This window comes from Hypanus sabinus, chromosome 15, assembly GCF_030144855.1.
Source record: "Hypanus sabinus isolate sHypSab1 chromosome 15, sHypSab1.hap1, whole genome shotgun sequence".
NCBI classification, from domain to species: domain Eukaryota; kingdom Metazoa; phylum Chordata; class Chondrichthyes; order Myliobatiformes; family Dasyatidae; genus Hypanus; species Hypanus sabinus.
The window spans coordinates 72,343,989-72,361,355 of NC_082720.1; the positions used below are offsets into that span (position 1 = coordinate 72,343,989).

Here is a 17,367-nt window from a genome sequence, read left to right on the forward strand (position 1 = left end):
CCTCACACTTGTCTGGATTGAACTCCATCTGCCATTTTCTGCCCAACTCTGCAGTCTGTCTATATCCTCTTGTAACCTTGGACAACCTACAGCTCCATCCACAACTCCTCCAATCTCTGTGTCATCTGCAAACTTGTACACCCATCCTTCCGCCTCTACATCCAGGTCATTTATAAAAATCACAAATAGCAGGGGTCCCAGGACAGATCCCTACAGCACTGCACTAGTCACCGACCTCCAGGCAGAATACTTTCCTTCCACAACTACCCTCTGCTTTCTTCCTTTAAGCCAATTTTTTTTTATCCAAACATGATGAGTTAATGATAAAGCATGCTCCACCTCTTTTACCTTTAAAAGTCTCAGAAGTCCTGTCTTTGTGGTGGATGGTGAACCCTTTGGGCTGCAGCACTGCATCTGAAATGGTGGAGGAGAACCTGGCAGCTTCTCATGTCACACCCTCTCCTATCCGCCCTGCTTCACCTATCTCCTGTAGCTTGTACTCCTTCCTCTGCCTCCTCCTTCCTATCCTGGCACCTTCCTCCCTTGCTTTCCAGTCCTGATGAAGGGTGTCGCCCTGCGACATCAACTGTTCGTTCATTTCCAAAGACACAGCCTGATCTGCTGTGTTCCTTCTAAGTTTTGTGTGTCATGAAATTTGTTGTTTTGCAGCAGCGGTACAGTGCAATACATGAAAAAATCATATTACAATAAGAAACATATAAAAATAGATAAATAGCACAAAAATAGCAAAATAGAGAGGCAATGTTCATGGGTTTATGGATAGTTCAGAAATTAGATAGTGGAGGGGAAAAGATTATCTTTATTTATCACCTGTACATCAAAATATAGAATGAAATGCATTGCTTACATCAAATCTAATCAGCGAGAAATGTGCTGGGGGCAGCCCACAAGTACCTCCATGCTTCCAGCATGCCCACAACTCGCTGTCTTTGGAATGTGGAGAAAAAGCAGAGCACACAAAGGAAATCTGCATGGTCACAGGGAGAACGTAGAAACTCCTTACAGACAACAACGGCAATTGAGCCACGAAGGGTGATCAGTGGCCTTGTAATAGCGTAACGGGCAGTGCTACCCTACCATGCTGCCCAGTTCCCATCAGGAGGAAGCTATTCCTAAAACCTCAAATGCATTTCACCATCATCAATTTATTATTACACTGGATCTACTCATCTAAATCTAAGAAACAAATCTTCTTGCCACTTTTGTTGGTGAGAATGCAGGACCTGTTCAAATTCCCATTGCTTTGCTCATATCCACTTCTAGACAGGCTGTATCTAAGCACAACAGATGCTGGTCTCAAAGCAACATGCACAACACGCTGGAGGAACTCAGCAGGTCGGGCAGCATCCGTGGAAACGAACAGTCAACATTTTGGACCGAGATCCTGAACCCTGACGAAGGGTCTCGGCCTGAAACATTTACTATTCATTTCCATGGATGCTGTCCGACCTGTTGAGTTGCTCCAGTGTGTTGCGCGTGAGGCTGTATCTAAGATAAGGCAAAACTTGGAGCTAACTGATTTATACAAGGATCTCTCCTATTTAATGTTTCTCTGCATTCTTGGCCCTGAAAAATAACTCATTTTTTTAAGCTTCTATTTTGTATTGATAAATTATCTGTCAAAATATTTAATTAAAAACGTGCACGTTTAATGATTGGGGATTCATAAAAAAATTCCACATGTTTCTAGGTTCTGTGCTTGCAATATATTAGAATCTGTTTACTGATGTAGGTAATTGCTGGAATGTACTGCAAGAGGGAAGAAGACGTAAGGAAGAGAGAGAAAAGACACTAAAATCTAGTTGTTAGCTGAAATAATGGGGAGAATCCTCCCAGCATTCAATGCAGTTCAGAATCTTTGAATGTGTAAACTATAGTGAGTGCTGATATCCTTGCAGTATAAGAACCCAATTAACAATAATCATTTAATCTACTAACTTGTATGTCTTTGGAATGTGGGAGGAAACCAGACATTTAGAGGACATAGAACATAAGAAATAAAAGCAGGAGTAGGCCATCCGGCCCATCAAGCCTGCCCCGCTATTCAATAAGGTCACGGCTGATCAGTTCATAAACTCAGCTCCATCTACTTGCCTTTTCCCCATAACCCTTAATTCCCTTACTATGTAAAAATTTATCATACTGTATCTTAAATATATTTAGTGAAGAAGCCTCAACTGCTTCCCTAGGCAGAAATTTCTACAGATTCACCAACCTTTGGGAAAAATTATTTCTCCTCATCTCTGTCCTAAATCTTCTCCCCTGAATCTTGAGGCAATGTCCTCTTGTTCTAGCCTCACCTACCAATGGAAACAACTTTCCTACTTCTATCTTATCTATCCCTTTCAAAATTTGGTATGTTTCTATAAGATCCCCTCTCATTCTTCTGAATTTCAGAGTATAGCCCCAGGTGACCAATCTCTCCTCATAGGTTAAATCCTTCATCTCTGGAATCAACCTGGTGAACCTCCTCTGCACTGCCTCCAAAGCCAGTACATCTTTCCTCAAGTATGGAGACTAGAACTGCATACAGTACTCCAGGTGCGGCCTCACCACTACCCTGTATAGCATGACCTCACTGCTCTTGAATTCAATCCTTCTAGCAATGAAGGCCAACATTCTGTTTGCCTTCTTAATAACCTGTTGCAAGCCAACTTTTTGTGATTCATGAACAAGCACTTCCAAGTCCCTCTGCACAACAGCATGCTGCAATCTTTCACCATTTAAATAATAGTCTGCTCTTTCATTATTCCTTCCAAAGAGGATGATCTCGCATTTACCAGCGTTGTATTCCATCTGCCAGACCTTGTCCAACTCACTTAACCTATCTATATCCCTCTGCAGATTGTCCACATCTTCTGTACAATTTGCTTTTCCACTCAATTTACTGTCATCAGAAAATTTTGTTGCATTACACTCAGTCCCTCTTCCAAATCATCAATGTAAATTGATGCAGGCCCACTCACCACAGACTGCCAACCGGAGAAACACCAATTATATCAATTCTCTGCCTTCTATTGGTTAACCAATCCATGCCAATATACTTCCTCCGACTCCATGCATCCACATCTTATTTATAAGTCTTTTGTGCGGCACCTTATCGAGTGCCTTCTGGGAATCCAAGTATACAACATCCACCTGTTCCCCACTATCCACTGCACTCATTATGTCCAGTAAGTTTGTCAAACAGGACCTGCCCTTTCCGAATCCATGCTGCATCTGTCTAATGGAACCACTCCTTTTGAAATGTTGTGCTATTTCTTCCTTAATGACCCACACACTCATGGGAAGGGCGTGCAAACTTCTTACAGGTGGTTTTGGAATTGAACTCAGAACCCCGACTCTGTAAGCTGTAACAGTGTTGCTCTACCGGTGCTATGGCACCCTGACAGACAAAATTGAAGGATATGTCAATCAAAACTTATTTTGTATATAATAGAGGAATATAAATTTTCTTTGCATTCTGAAAATTACTGCTTGGTTAATGAAATGCATCATATCTTATTTTTACTAAATAGGCAGTAACAACCTTTATTATGAAAAAACATTGACTATTTTGGATAACCATAAGACTTAGGAGTAGAATTAGGCAATTCGGCCCATTGTGTCTGCTCTGCCATTCCATCATGGCTGATCCTGGACCCCACTCAAACCCCTGCACCTGCCTTCTGCTTTCTTAACAAAGGCTTAATTGGCACGTCCAACATATTGTGCTCTTATTTGGATAAAATTCTGACCATGTCATCCTTTGAGGTGGATATTGAAAATACTGAAAGATGCATTGTGTTTTCATTATACCCTGTGTAATATTTCTCATTCAACTTTATTCACATAGCATTGCAAATCACAATTATTCATGTACTATTGTTGGACTGTTACTAGTGTGTAGTTTCTGTCAAACACAATATCTGAAAAATAATCTGTAGTGCTATGAAATAAAGAGATCTGGTTGTACTTAAAAGCATCTACTCATTTCTTAGCATTCTAATCTTAGTAACCTCCAAGAGGATCACAACCTTGTCATAGGCGTTGAAGGCTTGCGTACCTCAATGACCCAGAGAGCCATGTTAGTTAGAGTCAGGTCCTTGTGCTATGGCTCTTGGTAGTCACCAAGGGAAAAGACATCAAAGGGTAGAAGCCAAACAAAGAGTGGCCCCACCAGTCCTCCAGGTTTGGGGGTACAGCTCGGGGCTAACAACATTGAGTGGTCAAAAAACTTGATACAGAAACATCAATGAAGAATCCTTCAAGGACATTCATTGCCGCCCTACACTCCAGAAGTATTATGGTCAGCAGGTTAGTAACCTTAGTAAGTAAAGACATAACCTCACCACCAGCAAATGTAATTTTGGTCGCGAGCTGTAATTTTCGTTTTCAGATAGTCACCCTGTTACTGTAACTGAATGATCTCTGGGATGAAACAATACGAAAAGAATGTTCCTGAGGCAATTTGCGAATAAACTGTTCCTATATATTTTCTCAAATTTGTATATCTGTATATTGAATAATGAATTTCATTAGACAGGAATTCACTTACCGCAGAACAAATGTAGCCTACACTTTTTTTTATTCTTTGGAGATCGTAGGAATTGCAAATATTTCAATTCAGGTTCCCATCCCCATTCAGATATGTGGGTCCATGGCCTACTTTTCTGCCAAGATGAGGTCACCCTCAGGGTGGAGGAGCAACACCTTGACACGAGCAACATGAGTTGTCAGAGAAAGTCTATTCATGTAACTCATTTGTACATTAGCATAGAGTATGAAGACCCCAGAGAAATCAAGATCATTCCTCAAAAAAGATTTCCTGTGATATTTGCCAATGCCTTTTTTTACTGAAGGGGGGGGGGTTGTGGATTTAAGTCTAAGTAAGCACAACTATGAGGTGGTTTTCCCTTTGATTAGGGAAGGTGAAGGTGAGGCAGCTTTTTAAACTGCTTCATTTACTGTGCTGAAAGTGCTGTCAGAATCAGAATCAAAGTCAGGTTTGGTATCATGAAATATCATGAAATAGGTTGTTTTACAGCTGCAGTATATTGCAAAACATAATTTAAAAAACTATAAATTTCAGTAAGATATACTATATATGTAGTTAAATAAGCAGTGTACTGTAGAAATTTACGAGAATCTTTGATGACGTACAAAGTCTCAAACTCTAAATGAAATGTAGATGCTGCTGTGCTTTCTTTCTAAATGTGTTGGGCCAAGGATACATTTTCAGAGATACCCAAGAACATGAAAATGCTCACTCTTTCCATTGCTAATCCTCAGAAAAGGACCAGCGTGTGTTCCCTTGACTTCCCCTTCCTGAAGTCTACAGTCAGTTCTTTGGTCTTATTGATATTGAGTTCAAGGGTGTTGTTGAGACACCACAACATCTTAAAATTCTGTACAGCGGTAGAGTAGCAGTAAGCGCAACACTATTACAGCTTGGGGCGTCAGAGTTTGGAGTTCTGTTCTGGCTCCTCCTGTGAGGAGTTTATACGTTCTCCCTGTGAACTGTTGATTTCTTTACTGCTGCTCCAGTTTCTTGACGCATTCTAAAGACATATAGGCTAGTAGGTCAATGATAGTGCTATTGGAAATTGCCCTATCATTAGGCTATGGTTGAAAGGGTGGTGCAACTCCTTCAGTTGAAAGGGACTTTTAGATAGTGGAGTGTGCATATTAATGTGAAACTTTGTGACATAAATTATGAATATCCTAGACTTGAATCCATAGTATAGAATTATTATTTGCAGCATGTGTCATAAACATTAAAAGGATTATCTCAGAAAAACTATGATAGGCTGAGCGAGCCAGGGCTTTTCTCTAGTATCACAGTCATTATTTTAAGGCAAATGGAGGAAAGTTATAGGGGATGTTAGAAGTAGTGATTTAATACTGAGGGTGGTAACCCTGCCAGGGGTGGTGGTGGAAGCAGACACATAAGGGGCATTTATGAGACTCCTAATTAGGCACCTGGATGAATGAAAATGAAGGGTTATGTGGAAGGTTATGGCTAATTTAATCTTGGTTAGTAGGTTAAAGGGTTAGCACAATGTTGTGGGTGAAGGACCTGTACCATACTATATTCTATGCCATGTATTCTAAAGCTAAGCATTACTGGTAGCAGAGCTAAACAACATAAACAAAGTGCCCAAAGTTTTCAGAATTAAGATTCAAGATTCAAAATCATGTAATGTTATTTTCACTACAGAAGTGTAAAGGAGAATGAAATAATTGTTACTCTGGATCCAACACTGCACAAAAAGCAGAATAAGATAAAGAACACAATGACAATACAAACAATAAATAGAAATAATTAAGATCACTTATATTCATAGATTGATTGTATGCTCATAAAATGAAGCCAGGTACAGGAGTGTCAGAATATAAAGAAACTGGCAGGAAATGATGAAGTAGTGGTTGTTGGGGTGTGGAGGGTGGGTTAGTGAGTAGAGGTGTTGATCAGCCTTAGTGCTCTGGGGAAGTAACTGTTTTTGTGTCTGGTGGTCCTGGCATGGATGCTAAGTTGCCTTTCCCAATAGGAGTGGGTCAAGAAGCCCATGAGCAGGGTAGGTTGGATCCTTTATGATATTACTGGCCCTTTTACGGCCCTTTTCTGCATATTGTCCTCGATGCTGGATAAGTTGGCTCTGGTGATGCACTGTGCAGTTTTGACTCTTGCAGAGCCTTGCTGTCTTTCGCTGTGCAGTTCCCGTACCATGCCCTGTTGTAGCTTGTTTGGTGCCCTCAGCTACACATCTGTAGAATGACATAAGTATAAATGTGCACAATCCAGCTCTCTTCAGCCTCCTCAAAAAATAGAGGCAATGGTGAGCATTCATGATTGTCCAGTTCCAGGACTATGAGAGTTTGTGGGAGATGTGCACTCCCAGGAGTTTGAAATTGCTTGCAGTTCCACCACTGTGCCATCAATGTTAAAAGTATTGCGACTGGTGTGAGTTCTCCTGATGTTGACAGCCATCTCTTTTGTCTTGTTGACGTTGAAGAAGAAGTGATTTGCCTGACACCAAGCCTTGAGCTCTTGCACCTCCTCTCCACAGGCCATCTCTTCGTTGTTGGAAATAAGCCCCAGCACAGTTACTTTCATTCTTGATATGCTGTGGGGGAAAAAAATCACCTGTATTTTAACTTCTGCTCAAAGGTGCAGAGAAATGAGCAATGTAACCCATTGCAATGTGGCCTAGAAATCTTGGTCAATTTTATCTGCACCTGAACGCTGTTTGCTATCTCTGATCCTTCATGCTTCATATGCTTACTCGAAAACAGGCCACTAGAGGAAGCCAGCAGAGGTGCCCCAGTTGTAACAGTATGCACATTAAAGATGCATACAAATGTGCAAATATCTTCATGCACTTTATACTAAGCATCAATTCCCTCCATCTATGGTGTATAATGGTTCCTTTACATGCTTGGGTGTCTCCAGCACACCTCCCAAACCCATTATCTTCCCATCTAGAAAGGCAAAGAGTAACATGGAAACATTGGCATCTGCAGATTTGTCTCTAGATTATTTGATTTCATTTTATGTATCCATTGTTGATCATTGCCTCTTAATTCTGCAGCTCCCTATCTAATACTACTTTGGAGCACCTTCATCAGTCGGACTACAGAAGTTCAAGGAGGCAATCCATCCACTTTTTCTGGGGCAATTCAGAATGGAAAACAAGTACCCATCTTATCAGAACAGCCCATGTTCTTTAACTTTATAAAAGCAAAATGCATCCCTGCAAAAGTGGTCCATCTCAATTCCCTATGTGTGCCCAGGTGCCCTCCTTAGCATAAACTAACATTGTCTTAATCTATCTAAATTATAGATTAGATGAGGGAACTACAGTACAGATCTATGATGACCTCATGTTACCTTTCACCAATCAGAGGATAGATCTTTAATCCTTACTCTCAATTAGTTAGTAAAGCAATCCACTGAGTTGCCTTTAATTCTACATATTCCTATATTTTTTCTGCTGTTGTCTTGTAAAATACCTTAAAGATGTTTTATTTAACCAACATTGAGGAATACTCTTGGGGTAATTCATGCCTGACTAACTTGATTGAGTTTTTTGATGAGGGCGATTGATGAAGGTAGAGCTGTAGATGTCGTTGACATGGATTTTAGTAAGATGTTTGACAAAGTCTGCCATGGGAGGCTCTTCCAGAAGATTAAGATGCATGGATTCATGGCGAATTGGCTTGCCCGTAGAAGTCAGAGGGAAATGATCGAGGGGACTTATTCTAGCTGGGGGTCTGTGATTAATTATGACCCACAGAGATCTGTACTAGTGCTTCGACTGTTTGTGATAAACAGCATATAAATTATTTGGATGAAAATGTAAATAGGTGTTCAATCATTTTGCAGATGATAAAAAGATTGGTGTTGTTGTGGATAGCATAGAAGACTAGCAAAGAATACATTGAGATATTGATTAATTGCAGATACAGTGAAGAAATGGCAGATGGAGTTTAAGCTGGCCAAATGTGAGGCGTTGAACCTTGGTAGATCAAATATAAAGAGACAGTACTGTATACCATTCAGGACAAGATCCTTAACAGTCTAGATGAGCAGATGGATTTTGGTGTCCAAGTTCACAGCTCCCTGAAAGTGGCTACTGTACCTACTTCCAAGTAACTTAAAACAGTGCCCTCTTGTGTTAGCCATTTCAGTCCTGGGAAAAAGCCTAGGAAATGGTTGCCACAAGAGGACACAGGTTTAAGGTGCTGGGGAGTAGGTACAGAGATGTTAGGAGTAAGTTTTTTATTTAGAGAGTGGTGAGTGCATGGAATGGGCTGCTGACAACAGTGGTGGAGGTGGATACAATTGGGTCTTTTAAGAGACTTTTAGATATGTACATGGAGCATAGAAAAAAAGAGGGCTATATAGGTAAGCCTGGTAATTTCTAAGGTCGGGAAATGTTTAGCACAACTTTGTGGGCCAAAATGCCTGTATTGTCCTGTAGGTTTTCTATGTTTCTATCCACACGATCAATGCTTCTCATCATCTTATACACCTTATATTAGTTAGCCATTTGATTACTAATTTAATTGGTTTGTGGGCTGTTCCTGTTCTATGTTCTACCATCACCCATGTTACTGACTTCCTCAACTCTTCACAAGAACACAAGAAACTAGAAGCAGGAATTGTCTATGTTGTTTCTCAGGTCTTCCTTGTGATTCCGCTCCATAAGAACTGATTTGTTTGAGGTCTCAACTCATTTTCCATGCCCAGTCCTCACAGACCCAATTACCCTGTCTTATTCTGTATCTATTTCCTCATTAAAACCTACAATGTTCTATCCTCTGCAAATCTGCCTGATAGAGATTTCCCAAGAGTTGTCACTCTCAGTGAGAAGTTGTTCCTACACATCTTAGTTTCAAATGACCACCCACATTGCCTCATTAGAGACTCTCCTACCACGGGAACCATTTCAGCATCTGCCGTGTCACACTCCCTGAGGATCTCAAATATTTCAATAAATCCCCAGGATTCAATGGGATGTATCCCAGTTGCTAATGGAGACAAGGGAAGAGATTTCTGTACTTTGTTGGAGATCCTTGATCTTTGCTGGAGATCAGCAAATGTGGACTACATTTATCAAGAAGTGCTCCAGAGAAAGATCAATTAACTATAAATCTATGATATTAATACCAGTGGCGGAGAAGGTATTGGGAAAAACTCTGAAGAAGAGGATTAATAGGCAAACACGAGGAAATCTGCAGATGCTGGGAATTCGGCCTGAAATGTCAACAGCGCTTCTCCCTATAGATGCTGCCTGGCCTGTTGCGTTCCACCAGCATTTTGTGTGTGTTGCCAGAAGAGGATTAATGATCATTTGGAAAGGCAGGGATCAATCAGAGCAAAAAACAAAAATTACAGATTACAGTATCTGCAGACCCACATGTCATCAGAGACAGCAAACATTGCTTTGCTAAGGTAAGATGGACTTTGACCAATTGATCTTGAATTCTGTGAAGAGGTACAATGTGTATCAATGTGTTGATACTAGTAGAGACTGTATGTTTTTCATGGACTTTGGTAAAGCCTTTGGCAAGGTCCTGTATGAGAGACTTCTTCAAATGGGTTCCAAATTTAGCTAGGCATTCCATAACAGGATTGTTTTTGTGTTGTATGCCTATGACTAGTGATGCCCCACAAGGATCTCTGCAGGACCCCTGCTGCTTGTAGCCTATGCAGACGATTTGCATGTGAATATGGGAGGCATGATCAGTACAGGTGCAGGTAACATGGTGATTGGCGGAGTTGTTAACAGTGTGGAAGATTGTGCCAGGCTGCAAAGAGATCTTGATGTGTTGGTGAAATGGATTGAAAAATAGCAGGTAGAGTTTAACCCTCAGAAGAATGAGGTAATGCATTTTTGGGAGTACTAATGTAGCTAGGACATGCATTATGAATGGTAGGGTGCCAGAGAGTATTGAGGAACAGAGGGACCTTGAAGGACATGTCTCTAGATCCTTGAACATAATGACATATGTCGGCAATGTGGTTAAGAAGGCTTATGTAACACTGACCTTCATAAATTGAATACAGAAGTAAGAGGCTATGTTACAACTTTATAAAACCTTTGTCAGACCTCAGCTGGGGCACTTTCTGTAGCTATAGTCACCAATGCCTGCTTGCATTCGACCTTGCCTGAGATATTGGACTGTCGATTCAACCGACTCTGAAGACTAGCGGTATTCGTTTTATTCTTAGATGTTCTTTTCAGCCGCAGTGTAGGCTTTTTTTTCCATTTGGGAGTTTTAGTTAACAGCCCTGTTTGGCCTGGCGTTTATTGTTTTCTTTTCCCTTTAACATTGTTTGCATTAAACCCTGTGAACTATCGACCTGCTTCAGCGTCTCTCACTCCGCACTTGGGCCGTATCCAAACCTGGTGACAAAACCTCCAGGTACACAAGTTGGAGAGTCTGAAGTTTGAAGATGAAGTTTAGAGTCCCATCATCAATGAACTCACAGTTCAAATCTTGGAGTTCGAGGTCCATTCATTAGCAAGTCTTAGGATCAAAAATGAAGCCAAAGATCGAAACCTGAGGTCAATTGGAAGTCCAGATGTCAAGATGAGATGGCCAAAAGCCCTGGGGTTGTGATTCTGTGAGGTCACTCGGGGAGTCAGAGGCCTAGTGTTACAAACTGCTCCAAGCACACCCTTAGGTGTTGTTCGCTGTTAACACATATATTGCATTTCACTGTTTTGATGTACACATGATAAATAAATTAATCTGAATCTGAATCAATGTATAAGAATGATGTGATAGCATTGGAGAGGGTGCAAAGGAGATTTAGCAGAACATTGCCTGAGATGAATCAGCTGAGGATTCAGGAGGAGGACTGGAGAAGCTAGGTCTATTTTCACTGGAGCAGTGAAGGTGAAGGGATGTGCTTGATGTATATAAAATTATGAGAAATATTCTGTAGCTATGTTAGAGCACAGGAAATCTTTACCCATATTAAATGTAGATAAAGCGAGAAGATATAGGCTTTGGGTAAGAGGAAAGAGATTTAGAAAGGATATAGAGGGACTTTCTTCACCAATAGAGTGATAAGTGCCTGAAATGCCCTGCCTGAGACAATAATAGAAGATGAGTTGCTGGCAGCATTTAAAAGGTGTCTAGATGAGTCCTTGAACAACTTAATTATGGAGGATTGTAGACTAAGTGCTGGGACGGGTGCCCACTCGTCAGCATGACCTGTTTCCATGCTGTACAGTTCTATGATTCTGTGATTCTTCCATCCCCTATTCTCCTGACCTCAAAAGAATCAAAATCTAATTTTTTTTGGCAGTTTATGATAGGGAAGTCCACAACCTATGAATTAGTTTATGAATTTGTTCTGGACTGCTCCAGTGCTAGTATAATCTTTTAAAAATAAACTATACATGATATCCCAAGTGCAGCCTCACTAACACCTTCTGCAGTTGTAACACTACTTCTCTCTTTCTGAACTCTAACCCCTTTCCTTAAAGGCCAATATTCCTCTTGCCTTCATAGCTGCTTGTTGAACCAGCCTGCTAAATTATTGTAATCATGAACAAGATCACAAAGAGTTCTTTATGCTGCTTTCACTTGCAATCTCCATTTAGATAATAGTCTGCCCTTTGATTCCTCGTACCAAAGTGCATGGCCTCACACTTTCTCACATCAAGCCCCACTTACCAACTCGCCCACTCTCTCACCCTCACCCACTCAACTCAACCAGATTCAATCAGAAATTTCCTGTCACAAATCCATACTGACTCCCTTTCAGCAGTTCAATTCCTCAATCATTCTGTCCCAGAGAGTGAACTCTCATGACTCTTTAACAACAGAGGAGACAATAAAGCAAACTTGTTTCTTGGAAGATGCAGCAGATACATCAGCATCAGTAATGAGAAAGATGAGGTTAAAACATTCTTTCAGGATTGAATCACGATAATAAATTATCAGAACTTTCTGCAGATAGGAGAGTATCTATTGCTTCTCTTTCTCCTTTTCCTTTATGAATGGGAATACAGAACCAACAAAATAGCGAGTGTGTTAATTGACTGGATAATAGGTTGATGTGATGGACTTGAAGGTTCATTCACTCCATCTCACTATCAGTTGTTTAATACCTTTGATATGGTCTTGCCTAAATGCAGCTTGGAATCAGAAGTTTAAAATGAAAGCTGCAGAGGCTATGATTGATACTGCTGTTAGTATAAAAATTCATCCTTGGATGCATGCACTAAATGGTTGGTGAAGTCATATATGCATATTGCATTCCATTTCTGAAACATGGCCATATTGAAGTCAGTAGAACAAATTTTAGAACTGCAGTACAGTACACAACATACATTTCTTTATCAAGCATATAGCACAGGTGACTCAGGTTGAATTTCTATCTTGTTCTACCCTTTCTTGGTAACCACGATGTAGGCAAACCACACACAGCTATCCTTAGAAACTATATGTTACTGTAAAAGGAAAACTGCCTTTATCATTAAAATCAATACAAAATTTTTTAAGGATATTATTAATGTTGCAGATTTTTTAATGTAAAGTGTAGCCACAGCATAGTAACTTATTAAACAGAAGGACCAAGGAATTGTGTGCAATAGCATAGGCCTAGCATGACTTGATACCACACAGTTCTTTCTTGGATAACTATTTGTCACAACCAAGGCTTATTTAACAAAAAGATGAAAAGCTTTTGTTCAGTTAGTATGTGGATTGTATTTTCTTGGTGTAGCCTCGAGGGTATGCAATGTTTCTTGGATTGCTTATGTTTTACCTTTAATTAATTGTCTTTGAACTAGCTCTGGGTTTTCACTTTGTGTTGCAGGTGTCTCATTCGGTATCACGGGGATTGTTAAGCTTTCTTTGTATTTATCATATTTATTCAATTATTCAATTAAATTAGCACAAGACTTTCAATGTCTTGCATTGTAGTTATTGTCATTTGGGGCTATTACTTCATCTGGACACAATGGCTGTTTGATTGTTTCTGAATTTCTATGTGCTCCAGTGTGTATTTCAGGGGGCATGCCAACACTTCTTTGTTTGGTCATTGTGGATCCTTGCCTGGTGAAACTCAGACTAAGTTCTCCTGTGTATCATGAGTGAGTTCAGTTCTTCAAAATTCTGTACAGTTTATCTGAGTTATTGTTAGCTTTGCTGGTTAATTTCTGTAATAAATCTTTTGTTTTGTTTGAATTGCTGAAGTTTTTGGGATTCCTGCACTTGAATTCTCTTGTGACCCTGACACAATTATATCAGAGATAGGGGCAGGGTGTGTTACATGTAGTGCAGAATGATGTTGAAGGGGGGGGGGAATGTGTGTATTTGGTATGACAGATCAGATCTCCAATTAATAAACAGATCTGGTTTCAAAGACAAGTTGGGACCATTGAGGCAGAAAGGTTCAGGAACAATATCAGGTGCTGATGAGGGAAGATGGAGAATTGACCTAAACTGAAGTAAAGTGATGGACGGACCAAAGAAATCTATTGGTGATTGCACGTGTTAGTTTCCATTTACTGTAATATTACAGCCTTGCATTTACCATGGAAGCATGCTCTGACCTGCACCATTCATTAGCTATGTATGTGTAAGGTAACCTTGTAATAAAAATGTGCATGTCTAAGTCAAGTTTGTTGTCTTATGCACGTACAGTACAAAATTCCAATTAAAAACTTAGAGAGGCATCAGAGGCACATATAGTATCATATAAGCAATATTCACAAGGAAAACATAAATTATACATAGTTTTTACAAGAAAGATGGATTTAGAACAAAAAATAATCTGCTTTAGTGTAAAGTGATCAAAGTTGCTAAACATCATCAGGGTTTTGCCAGATTGTTCATGAAGTGAATGGTTGAAGGGAAGTAGCTGTTTCACAGAGAATTATGAAGAAATATTGCAACTTCTTCAAAGCATGCAGTTATTGCCCAATCAATGATTAGCTAGTAATAAAACCTTGCCAAGTAGAAACATCAACACTTTTTGCCATAGAATTTCTTGGAAAATGCACAAACTAAGATTCATAACAAATTAACCTAATTTTCTTTTAAAACTCTCACCAGTGTTTGACTAATTTATACTTCCACATTTTTACAGTTCAAAGTGGAGTTCCCGATTTTTCTCGGTGGGAATTAAGGATATGTTGTAAATGTTGACATTGCCAATGACACTTGTATCCCATAAACAGATAACTAGGAACGTGCTCCCTCTGTGTGAAAGTAAATTTTGTTTTAAGCATCTGAAAAAAATCTTGGGATGAGACTCAAAGTGCAGTAGTTAGTTCAGAAGGGGCCAAATCTCCAGGGTAATCATATTCTGCCCAGTTTATGTTATAATTTCTGCACACAGAAACGTTAGGAGGCTGTATAATCTTCTTGGGCTTCAGACAAGTTTCCCAACTATGTATGTTCCTTTCATTATAATTGCTTCACTGTGCATGTGAGCCTTGCATCACGTTCTACTCAAACCCTATAAGAGCAATTAGACCATAATTCAGAATGACTTCCAATTGTAAATACATATTGATGAAACTATTCTTATGTTATCAGTTCTTTACACCTCAAGTAGGTAGATAATGCATGCAGACAGGTTCATTTATTGCATAGCTTTGAACATAGTCTGTAAAATATTTTGATTTGAGTTACAATAGAAAACACAAGTCTCTCCCCAAGTACAGACAGTTTTCAGAGTATTACTTCAAACCACCTTCCAAATCCATGGTAATACGCTCCTGCCAGCTCAGATCTGCTCACTCTGTATTTCCTTCTGCACTGCCTCATCAACATATCAACACTTGTGAGGTTTAGCTTACACCCGATATAGCATTTAAAGAGATTAAACCATTGAAATAATTCTTCCTCAAAAGGATAATCCAACAGGCAGTTTAAATTGTTTTAGCCTCTCCTCACAATTTATGGAAAAGACATGTTTGTGTACAGAAATCCGCTTAGAAGCTCGGTATTGAGAAGAGCTCAGTCATGCAAGACCATGATGAACTGAGATTAGTGGAGAGTTTACAGGATTTGAAGGCTCAAGCATTAAAAGGGCACTAGCTTCATGTCAAAGTGTTTGATGCACCTTTTCTATTTTGCAGCAAGGTTAGCCTCCTATTTACTACTTTTATTATTGTTGTCACCACCAAATGATGCAAGGATATGTTGCATTTGGTTGCTATTTGCTTCATTAAATTAAAAATGCCTTTTAATTGTAAACTTCGTCTATGTTAGCTGGTGGCCCTGCATGGTGAAATTATCCAAACATTAAAGTATCCTTAGAAAGCAAATTAGTTGACTAGGCCTCATTCAGGAAGAATAATTTGGAGGAACTTGCATCCTGTCAATCAACACGTATAGCAACATAAACTTTTGGCATATTTATGGCACTGAAGGAAGCCACTTGATCCATCGAGTCCATCTAACTTGCTGCAGAGCAATCCCATTGGCCATTTAGCATCTATAGGAAGAAGTACAGTCAACTTTTCGGGCCGAGACCCTTCGTCAAGACTAACTGAAAGAAGAGATAGTAAGAGATTTAAAAGTGGGAGGGAGAGGGGGAAATCTGAAATGATAGGAGAAGACAGAAGGAGGAAGGATGAAGCTATTTGATGGAAAGTTGATTGGCAAAAGGGATACACAGCTGGAGAAGGGAGGGGATCATGGGACGGGAGGCCTAGGGAGAAAGAAAGGGTGAGGGGAGCACCAGAGGGAGATGGAGAGCAGGAAAGGAGTGATTGTGAGAGAGACAGAGAGAAAAAAAGAAATAAAAGGGAGAAAATAATAAATAAATAGATAGATAGATAGATAGATAGATCGATAGATAGATAAACAAATAAGGGAAGAAGAAGAGGAGGGGCATTAACAGAAGTAAGAGAAATCAATGTTCATGCCATCAGGTTGGAGGCTACCCAGACGGAATATGAAGTATAAGGCCTGCTGGCCTGCTGCGTTCCACCAGCATTTTGTGTTTGTTGCTTGAATTTCCGTCATCTGCAGATTTCGTGCTTCCATTGGTCATTTGATTCCCCTGTATTCCTGTAACTTATTTCCTTCCACATGCACATTCCCATTCAACTCTTTTGTAACATACCTACAGTAAGAGCAACTTACAAAGGCTAATTGACCAACACCTATTTCCCAATGTAAAGGGAGCAATGGTGCGCGTCCAATCCAACTTGCTTTCCATGTTTTGCCTATAGGGTAGTCCCAAACACTGTGCCAATAAACAATCTGCTGGAGGAACTCAGCAGGCTGGGCACCATTTTTGAGAAGAAATGCTGCATCATTCTTGCTCCCATTCCCATTCTGACATGTCAATCGATGAGGCTGCCCCCAGGTCGGAGAAGCAACACTGGGGTACTCTCCAACCCGATGGCAAGAATATTGATTTCTCCAACTTCTAGTAATTCCTCACCCCTCCCCCTTCTCTCTTTTTCTATTTCCCATTCTGGCTTCTGATTTACCCCTTCTCTTCTGCTCATCTTCTCCTTCATGGTACCCCTCCTTTTTATGTTTCTCCCATTGTCCACTGTCCTCTCCTATCAGATTTCTTCTTCAGCCCTTCACCTCTTCCACCTATCACCTCCCAACTTTTCATTTCAGCTCCCCTCCCCTGACTGCTTGTACTCCTTCCCCTCACCTCACCTTATTCTAGCTTCTTGCCCCTTCCTTTCCAGTCCTGATGATGAGCTTCAGTCTGAAATATTGACTGTATATTCCCCTCTCCAGCTGCTGCCTGATTTGTTGAGTTGCTCTAACATTTTGTGTGTGGTGCTTTGAACTCCCAACATCTGCAGAACCTCTTCTGTTCAGAAGTGCATTAATTCCTTCCTTCCACAGATGCTGCTAGAC

General features: G+C 40.2%; 1 long non-coding RNA gene across 1 annotated transcript in view; it reads left to right on the forward strand.

Annotated features, from left to right (window-relative positions):
* The first annotated feature begins 9,883 nt into the window (after positions 1-9,883).
* Positions 9,884-17,367, forward strand: part of LOC132405188 (uncharacterized) — a 40,011-nt gene continuing 32,527 nt past the window's right edge. Inside the window, exon 1 of the long non-coding RNA XR_009515784.1 lies at positions 9,884-9,958. This is a non-coding gene — a long non-coding RNA (uncharacterized LOC132405188). The remainder of the gene's footprint in view (positions 9,959-17,367) is intronic.